Source organism: Corvus brachyrhynchos, unplaced genomic scaffold, assembly GCF_000691975.1.
Source record: "Corvus brachyrhynchos isolate BGI_N302 unplaced genomic scaffold, ASM69197v1 scaffold5, whole genome shotgun sequence".
NCBI classification, from domain to species: domain Eukaryota; kingdom Metazoa; phylum Chordata; class Aves; order Passeriformes; family Corvidae; genus Corvus; species Corvus brachyrhynchos.
In genome coordinates this window covers 1,772,378-1,782,286 of record NW_008238321.1, presented here as the reverse complement: position 1 = coordinate 1,782,286, position 9,909 = coordinate 1,772,378, and the positions used below count along the sequence as shown (strand labels likewise).

General features: G+C 42.2%; 1 long non-coding RNA gene across 1 annotated transcript in view; it reads right to left on the bottom strand.

The window, feature by feature from the left end:
- Positions 1–3,332: 3,332 nt before the first annotated feature.
- LOC108446742 overlaps positions 3,333–9,909 on the bottom strand; it is a 97,562-nt gene continuing 90,985 nt past the window's right edge. Inside the window, exon 5 of the long non-coding RNA XR_001862037.1 lies at positions 3,333–3,479. This is a non-coding gene — a long non-coding RNA (uncharacterized LOC108446742). The remainder of the gene's footprint in view (positions 3,480–9,909) is intronic.

The following is a 9,909-nucleotide window of genomic DNA, read 5'->3' as shown; positions in this document are numbered from 1 at the left end:
GTCAGTAACTAACTTCCTTTTAAGAGCTGAGGTGGTGAGATTTATTTTCTCCACACCCCCAGCATGATCCCAGCCTCACCCAAGTGGGACACTGGCACAGGCACACCTGCACACACAGGGTGACCTGGGGACACACGCAACCCAAGCACTACAGAGGAGTTCATGTGCACAAGCACAGGAAAGGAATCTCCCTCTAACACGATCTTCATCAGTTTTTGGTGCTCTTGGGTTCCAGAGAAACCATCCTGCTGTTTTCTGAGGCTGCTGCCCCCACCACAGCTGGGAATCTCCTGAGAAGGAACCCTGTACCTTGTTCTTAGGCACTGGACATAAAGGTGAGGCTGTCTGGGACTGCACCATGCTAAAGGTGCTTGTTGATGCTGCAAGGACTTGGGCTCTTTCCTGTTACCTGCATGGACTACCCATATTCCTAGATCAGCATCGTGACAGAAACTTGATCATACAGTATCTTTCAGTGCAAGCAATTTTTTACAAAGATGAAAGATATTTCTAATAAGCTGCTTGAAGAGTAAATATTGAAAATTGGAAGGGATAACAAGCAGACTCTAGATGCAAGTTTACAGATGAGAAAATTCGAGCTGTACTGGTTCCTGTTGCTGCAAAGCAGACTAGGGGAGATTTAGATAAGGGTAACTCTTTATGGGACTAGTACCAGTGCCAAAGGTGTGTAATATAAAAGAGTATTTTGGCCAAAAGACATCACAGAGTCTGCAGTCCAATAGTATTAGAATTGTAACCTGTGAATGTTAAAAATGTACTGAAAAATAACTATAGCAAATACAATGAATGAGATCAGAAGAGATGCTCTGTGCTGGAAGATCTGACAGAATCGGATGGATGCCAAAACCCCCTCTAAAATAATCTATAACAGGAAACCAAGCAGGGTGCAGGCAGCCCTGGAGAGGCTCTAGCAGACTTCTGTTCAATGAATTCTGTTGCACAGATGTTCCTTTGTAGTTCTCAAAAACCTTTAAGGCTCCTGGTCAGTAAGGAAGTTTGGAGAAGATTCAAACTTCAGCTCTGCAGTGTCAGCATAAATTCCTATCTGTGCTAACTAAAGCACAGTGCTAGCAAAAAAAGCAGTTCTGTAAAACAATGGCACAAAATTCTACCTTCATTCTCCCTGTGTGATTTCCAGATCAAACACTTAATCCCCTCCCCAAAACTTCCCTCTTGTAAATGTCCCTTACTGGTGCCAATGCAGATTACCCAGTTCCCTGGGAAATGTTTTTAGCAACACTGGAAACCCAAAGCTTGATTTGTGTGAAAGGAACAGAAACTTTCAAATAAAAAATACTCTTAAGAAGGGTGAAGAGAGGACAAGGATTGAATGATTAGCTACAAGGAGTCCTTAGTTCTGGAAAGACCTTAAAACCCAGACTGGCCTTTAGAGCTGTCTGACTCAATGGGATATAACATTTGCACCAAGGTCTGGCTGCTCGGCTCGGCTCATTTAAACCAGACTGAAAAGGAGAGCTGAAATCTTGCTGCTTGCTTGCTCAGGGGAGGCTGGTGGTGTCTGTATGAAAAAATTAAACTTGGTTTAAAAAACAAACAACCCAAACCTCCAATTTGATTTGGGCTGTTCCTGGGCATTTGTCTCACCAAATGCTGCCCTTGCCTACACGTAAAATTGTCACTTGCTTTTGTGTAAGTGGTATTTGTATGTCAGAGCCACTGCTTCCAGGCTGAGGATTACATCAGAGCTGAAAAATGACACCCTGACATGGGAGCTGAGGAACCCAAAGTGCCTTGGATCACCTCAGTCCCCTCCCAAATGACAACAAGAACACATTGTGGGGACAGAGGGATGTAATCTTGCCACTGGGGAGTAATCATCAGGCCACAGATAATGCAAATCCATACAGTGGTGCACCTTCCCATGAGTTTACACTGTACAGCAAGATTCCTTAAAAAAAGGAGCCAGTTAGCAGTAATGCATAATCTGCATTATGAAATCATGAGCCTTGACCACTTACAAAATGTGCCACTTTGGTTTAGGCAAACTGAATCACAGGTAAAATTAATGCACCTGCAAAGAAACAGTGAATATTCAAACACAGACAGCAAAGACAAACTGTCTGAGGGAGGGAAAGCTCAGAGGGATGCATATGATGGCAATAAAAATCATACAAAATTTGCAGACCCAAAACATGGCACCCCCTCCTTTCCCAGCCAAATTCTTATTGAAGATATTATATATGAATAACTGTGCCTTGCAAGCCTTTCCAACAGATACAGGAACAGTCTTCAGAATGTTTTATGATCTTTTATAATCTTAATCTATTTTTCATTTTAGAGATGCCAAATAGTGTTTACCAACATACAGTTACCTAACAATTGCCATACTTAATGAGTAAATCAATATAACATTTAATTGCAGATTTTTGCTTATATTACAACCAGTTAACAGAAACTATTTGGAAAAGGTAAAAGCACAGAAATGCATACAAATCAGAGGTATACAGCAGGCCTGGAAGAGGAGATCAGACATGCAAGAAGAGGGCAGGCATCTGAAGTCAGAGATTTATATTGGATCAATTATTCCCAACTCCCTTTGACTATCTCAAATGGCAGAGGAATACAGCCAAATACTGGACAAAGGTTTCTTAAAATTCAAAGTCTGTCTTGATTTGTGTCTTAGTTAGAATTTCTATATCCCAGCACAATCCCTGTTATGTTGCAAGACTTCACAATTAGCAGCTTGCAAATGGAGATAAGTCCTCTCTCCATCAATGTGCACGTGTGCTGCTCTGGTGTGGGAGTGAGACAGTATTTTAGTTGAGTCCTTCACTTTATGAAAATCCTAACTGTGGTGAAATAGCAAAGCAGAATGAAATGGTACAGACTCCTGGACTCCCATTGCACATAGCAAGCACTGGAGGCCAAGAGGTTACCACGGTTTGGAGAGCTGGGAATGCAGCAAACAGAATTTCCACTGTCTTCACAAGAAGCACTAGTCAAGTGGGGTTTAGAGTTAATTTGATTTCCACCCATTAAAATTATATGTTCCACACAGAAGAGTCATAAAGCGCCCATAAAAGTAAGAGCACTTGCACACTGAATAGCTTTGGCAGTGGGGTTGGCTCAGGGGTGAGGAGCAGCAAGCACAAGGGCAGCACAGGGAGCCCTCCCAACCTGTGCCACGAGGGCTGTGGGGTGTACAGACCCCCCAAAAATCACCCTTGCTCCACTGTTTCACATGAGCCAAGCAAAGCAACACAGAGAACAGGATGCAAACCACCGCACAAAGCAAGGGTGCTTGCCCTTCTTTCCCAAAATTACCTGATCACAGCAGGCCAGCACTGGATTTGCAGGGTGAGAGGTGCTGTAAATGCTATCCATGGCACACTAACTGCCAGGTTCTCGAAAAGCAGGCTGCTCCAACATGCCAAGGACTGCGTCTTCAGATGATGTAAATCTGCTCAGCTGCATTGAGCCGTGGTAATTTACACCAGCTGAGGGATGGACCAAAGGCATTTATTAAGGCTGCAGTGTATTTAAGAACAAGCAAAGATCAATAGTCCAACAAATATTCATTTCACATCACTGCTTTTCAGAACAGAGGTCAAATGGATCCTTACACGTTTTGTTTTTTCTAAAATTTCAAGCAGAGAGCAGGGAAAGTTGGTAATTAAATCCCCTTTGAAGGGAGCGCTGGCAATGAAGAACAGGCAAGAGCTGGGACTGCACAGAAGCTGCAGTTGTGGCTCACAGGTGGCATTAAGGGCTCTGAGAGATCATGACTTATCCCTTGAACTGTCTTCTGGGAAGCCTGGTATCTCATCAGTGACAGGCCACTTGGAATGAATGCAACAAATGAACAGCTCACTATGTAGGTCCCAAAATAAACCAAATTGAACTCTGGACAAGTAGAAATCAGTACCTTTCCCTGGTTATTTTTCATTTTAATGTACGTGAATTCAGTGAGCTTTGTATTGGTATTGCTCTGTGCCTGGATATATTACAGGGAAAAATATTCTCATGAGATTTCCATCCTAATTATGCAAACCCAAGACAACGTTAAGATTTTAATGAAATTACCAAGTGTATTGACATTTTCAAACACAACATGACAAGCCTGACTTTGGAAAAGGGTGCAGTGATTCCTGGGGAGAGAGCACACACAGCCTACAACTGAGCAGTCATGCCAGACCTTGGGACAGTTTGTATCAACAATGTGCCTCATCAGAATGACACAAGGAGTTATATCATCAAAATGCCTCCCTGAGAGAAGGAGAAAGAGAAGAAAGAACATCATATGTTGGGTACTAGAAATCAGGGGTGTCGGTGATGGCAATTTCCTGAAGCTATAACGAACATGTAAATGAAAATTTTATGTCAGGCTGCATTCCAAAGTATGGAAAATTATTTGTCTTGCAGGTTAATTTAAAATTCATATCACCATATCACCACCAGACAGCCGTGGTTTACTGTGTTGATCTGTTCTTTCCATCCTCTTCAGAGCAGAGCCCGGGCAGCTCTGCTCACAGTTTACAGCAGGGAAAAAAAAGCCATAGGGCTTTAAATTTTTAAGTCGGTGTTTTGAAAATACTGCTGTATGTATTAGGCTTCTCCTGCTTCAGAGGCCCTTTCCTGGAGAGTCTTCCAACAGGAATATCATTTACATCAGCAAGGCTTTTTGGCAGTTTTTCTTTTTTTCCTTTTTATAACCATGTTGCAGTGAGACATCAGTTTAGGCAGCCAGCTCTGCAATAAAACTGACAACAGGTTTATTCTCCTGCTCCTCATGGGACCAATAGGAATTTTAGAAAAGAAAGCAGGAGGGAAGGAACAGCAAAAACATGTGCGTGTGATCTGCTTTGTCCCAGCACACCAATTCTGCTGTTTCCAGAGTGGTTCTCATTTTAAAATCCAATGTTTTTCTTATGTTTCATTAGATATTTATCCATTTGAATTACTCTGCAAAGGTAATATATCCAGAGCAGAGGTATTAGGAGGTGCTATCAACTTCAGAGCTGCGAGGATTTTACCTTTGGGGTCAAACTGCCCATTGTCCTGTTCTTGTCAAAGCCATGGAAACCACTGTGAAACATCAGTGCCCTGGAACTCTTTTGTCAGAGGAGATCGCCCAAAAAGCATGGAAAAGATTTTAAAAAAGAAAAGCAAATGAAACCCAGGCTCTTCAGATCATTGTGGAAGAAACTATTATCTCAGAAGGAAGTTCCTGAACCCTGCCCTGGCTGCTGTGCCTGAAGTCACACAAGTTCAGTTTCTGCTCCTCTCCCAGAGGCTCAGGAAGCAAAGACTTGTCTTGCACTGGGTGAACAAAGGGTAATTTTTTTGAAGACAAAAGGGTGGTCTTCCCTTCCTCACCATCAGATAAATGACTGAAACTCCTGAGCATGAAAAGATGGTTTGGGTTCCCATTTAACCCAATTTTAATCCTGTATTACTCTCCAACAGATAGTGGTGAAAAGAACAGTGAGCACAACACCCAAGAGGCAAGAAGTTGAACCAACAGTCTGGGAAGGTCTCATGGCCTGGAGCCAGGGGGGGTTGTATCTCACAGATGCTTGGAGTAGACATGCTGATAGATTAGAAATTCCATCTTGATTTAATGGATTTAGTCCCAACAGCCCAGAACATAATTAAATCTTTAAGAAAGGATTAATCCATCTTTACTGTCTAGTATTTATCATCTCTAAACACTCACAGAGAGTGTGTGTGTGTTGTGGGGGGTACAGACACATGTATTTATTTAGAGAAAAACGCTGTTTTATTAGTAGGAACCATTTGCAGATTTGCCGAGGCTCCAAAGTTTGTATCTCTGAGTCTCCATTAATTCCAGTTGCAAACAGAGGCTGTGCCCAGATGATGGCGCCTGCAAATCACGGATCCCTTGGAAATAATCATTAGGTAACTCGTTCTGGCGGGTTACACATTGTGGGCTTTAGGGTTTATTGCAGAGGAAAATACAAGTCTTATTGTATTGCAACCCCTCAACCACCAAACCCCCAAACATTGCAACCCCTGCCTTCCTGTCCCCAGAAACCGTGGACTGTGTTATGGTGCTGTGTTAAATCAGCTTTTACAGCTACCTTCCATTTGGGGAGTAACAGCACCAGAATAAGATATAAGAAAATACAGAGGGTTTAGACTAAAGATCCTTCACCCCATGGGAAATGCATAATTCAAGGTATTTGTAAATGTGTTTGTGATGTGCTGAAAAGCTGAACTGGAACAAAATAAATAAACCCAAGCAACCAGACCTCAGAATCCCAATCCTTGATGGAAATCAGACAGGGAGGTTTAGACGTATTTTTGAGGGGATTGTAGGATTTGGGTCAGCTCACTGAAAGGCTGACCTGGTCAGCAATAGCCTCGCACCAGAATGAAGCTGCAAGTGCTTTGTGCCAGGAGGGGATACCTTTTATACAGTAGAGCCTCTGTTCATTTTGGGAGGGGTGAGGAGGGAGGAAATAAAGCTATTGAGAAAATAATAGTGTGCAGGGAGACAAGATTAATTCTAAGTGAATCACACATGTTTCAGGGATTCAGGGTCCGCACACAGAACAAAAATTAAAAGCTTCAGATCTAGAGTCTGAAAATCAGATCAGCAAAGCATTTGAATTTGGCTGTTCATCTGGGACCAGTGTTTTCAGAAATAGGGTTCTCTCTGAAGATTACCTCAAATAGCTGGGGATACCAGAACGGCCAACATGCAACAAGTTGGTGAGAAAAGCCTGTTTCCCAATATGAAAATGTTTTATTCGAATTTTGTGATCATTACTAATAGAGGTTCAGGTTTAACACACCATTTCCTCTAAACGTATGTGTTCAGATACATAAATGTTAATTCTGACCTTTGTCTACTAAGTACATCTAATTTTCCTCACATATTTCAGTCACCTATAACAAATTACCCATTCCTTCCAATTCTCTATGTTCAATGTCCTTCTGAAGATGCCCAGAAGAGGGAAAAAAAAGCTGAGGAGCAAAGATATGCCAAACTGATTTTAGATTTGGGAGCAACGCCACTTTGTCTAGATTATTTCTTTAGGAAAAAAAAGTCTCCAAACAGAAAAATAATAAAACACCCTAAAATCAAACTTGTGAGCACTTCTTTTGGTAGGGAGAACTTTTCTCCCAGCTTTGAGGTTTGCTATTTGCTGGCCCACACAAGTATCACTTCTTCTAGGTCTTGTTCAGCATTGAGAAATAACTAAATCCCACGAGGCTCAAACATCCCAAGTCTTCAACTTGAAGCTTCAACCAGCAGCTAGCCATTAATAAAACTGCTGGCAACAGCTGAAGCTCAAAACTCCTTTCAGAGTTGAGAAAGCAAGGCACTGCAGTGCTCCAGGGCCCTTCTCCTCCTCACCTTCCGCAGCCTCTCTCCACGGGATAATTGGATCCCGGTGGTGGGAGAACACTCCTTGCCTTCCTTTGGGATCGTGTTGGGGGCCTTGATGGGTGGCCCCAGCTAAACATTCTTCCTGTGGCTGAGCCCTCCCAGCTCCAAGAACATCCCCAGCTCCCTGCTGGGTGAGAAAGGCCATGGAGCTGGGCCAGCTGGGCCAGGGTTTGTGTCCCAAACACTTTGCTGTGGGTTACAGCTCCTCAGAGCCCACCCAGCCATGGGGAACACACCACAGGTGAAGCAAATTCACACGGTCTTGTCCTCAGATGATTTCCAGTCTAAATTCTAAAGAATCTCATTTCTTTCTCAGCACAGCCTGGTGGCTGTTAGAGCTTTGCTGAGACTGGGAGCAGAGCAAGCGTTTCCCAGCTTTCCTAGTTGGGGTGCAAACAGCATTCATGCTAAATATGATTTTGGGTTCAAGATTTGAAGAGTTTTTTCATATGCTTAGAATCAAGAGTCTCAGCATATATGAAGACAATGGTTGATTTAAGGAGTCATGAATGACAAGAGAGACAGCGCAGATGGAATCATCAGGAATGACAAAACCAGGAGCATTTCCAGCTATGCTATGTGATGTTTGATTTATAATTACAGACAACCTTGGTTAAAGAAACCCTGTGCTTAAAGACTGACATATTTTTATCCCAACAGTGACAAATGTGTCTATACATGTGAGTGCCAGTTGTTTTGGATGGGGCTGGTGTTTTCTGACACATCCCCTACAAACTGAGCACCCAGAGAACCTAGTGGGCTCTCCTGACTCTTGGTTTTCCTAGGGCCATTTCAAGTGCCCCAGACATCAGAGTGAGGGTTTATAGATAAAAACAAAAAGCCTCAAGGAATGTACAGTTTAAACCACAATCCTGTAAATGTCTTACTGTGAATTTCTTTAACTAACACAGATGATTAGGTCTATTAAATAATTTCCTCCTTGTAAATGCTAAGAATAGTTTAGTCCCAAAATGGCATCTTTGACTTATTTAAGCATTTCTCTCTTTCTGTCTGTGTGCTGGGGATGTACGTTTTCTGAAGGAAAAGAAAAAAAAGACAGGCTATTTCAGCAACTAGAAAAATTATTGTTTGGGTTTAAAATTAATTCTGAAAGACAAATTTAACCAAAGTGACTTAGGAGGTGGAATCAGAGGTCTGTTTGAAAGCCCATGATGAACATCTGAGAATTGTGCCAAAGACTGCTTTCCATCAGCTCAGTGTGGATCCAAACCCCCAGGCACTCCAGAAGAAAAATTATCTGTTCGATCAGCAAAAGCTATGGAGAAATTCTGCTTGTTATTTGTTGGTGTCTCTTGGACGACCTTTTAAATAAAAAAAACCCCATCAACTCAATCACACTGAGGTTTTAACTGTCATAAAATTCATTAGGCTGGGGAGGATATGAGGGGATCATTAAGTCCATGCCAAAGCAGAGTCCAGAAGTTATTAAAACTATTACTGGGAAAGTTCCAACACTAGTCTCTTACATCTGACTGACCATTTCCAGGAGAACATACAGGAATTTAATTATCTTTTAGGACTTCAAACCTGTGATAGACTAAGTTTAAGTCTGTCAGTCAGCTCAGAGATTTCTAGTGGAGGAAAACACACACACAGAGACCAAGTAATCTATAGAAAGTAAGTGAGGATTCCTGCAGAAAACCAGATTGTAAAACTCCCAGCATTTGTCAGAAGTGGTCAGATATTTTTTTAGAGTGAACCAAAAGGTTCTTAAAAGATTTCCAAAGACTCAGTTCCCAGTACTTGGTAATAGTTAGGCTTCTTTAGTCCTGCCCCCAAAAGACCTGGTCACTGAGAACATGAATGTCACCAGGAGAGCTGAGCACTGCCTGTGCTTGATGCACTGTACCCCTGCTGCCAGCAGTGCTGAGGGAGGGCACAGGCAGCACAGACTGGGAAACTCAGGTCTAAATAGAAATATCTGAATTAAAAGAGGGAGTTAACTTTTTTTTATTCTGCCAACACAGAAAATCAGCATTACTGGACTCTGCAGGCCAGTCAAGTACTGCAAGAAATGCACTGCACTGCCTTGCAGCACACAAACACCTGAAATGCTGCTCCTGGGCACAAAGCCTTGACATAGCTTAACATCCCTTGGCTGGAATAATACTGATATTAAAATAGGTGATATGAGTGAGAGACTGAATTTTTCAAAAGCTCTGGCATTCCCCAAATTAATGAAACACTCCTCAGGTTTGGCTAAGGTAACTACAGAGTCAAACACAGCCATCAGGGTTAGCAAAGCAGAAATCTCTAACTCCCCTCACATGCTGCAACAGGGTACACATTTATTCATACCCTGTTAGAGGCTCAAGCAAGAGACTCAGATTTTCTGGAACTTGTGATTTATTTGTGAACTGAAGGCTAATATATTCTTTAGAATAAAGAAAAAAAATGTCTCCTCCAACCCCCTCAAGGTTTTATTTGCTTTTCAGCAATCCTGGTCTTACCAATCAGCGTGTTCAAGCCAACTTAAAATATCTTCCAGA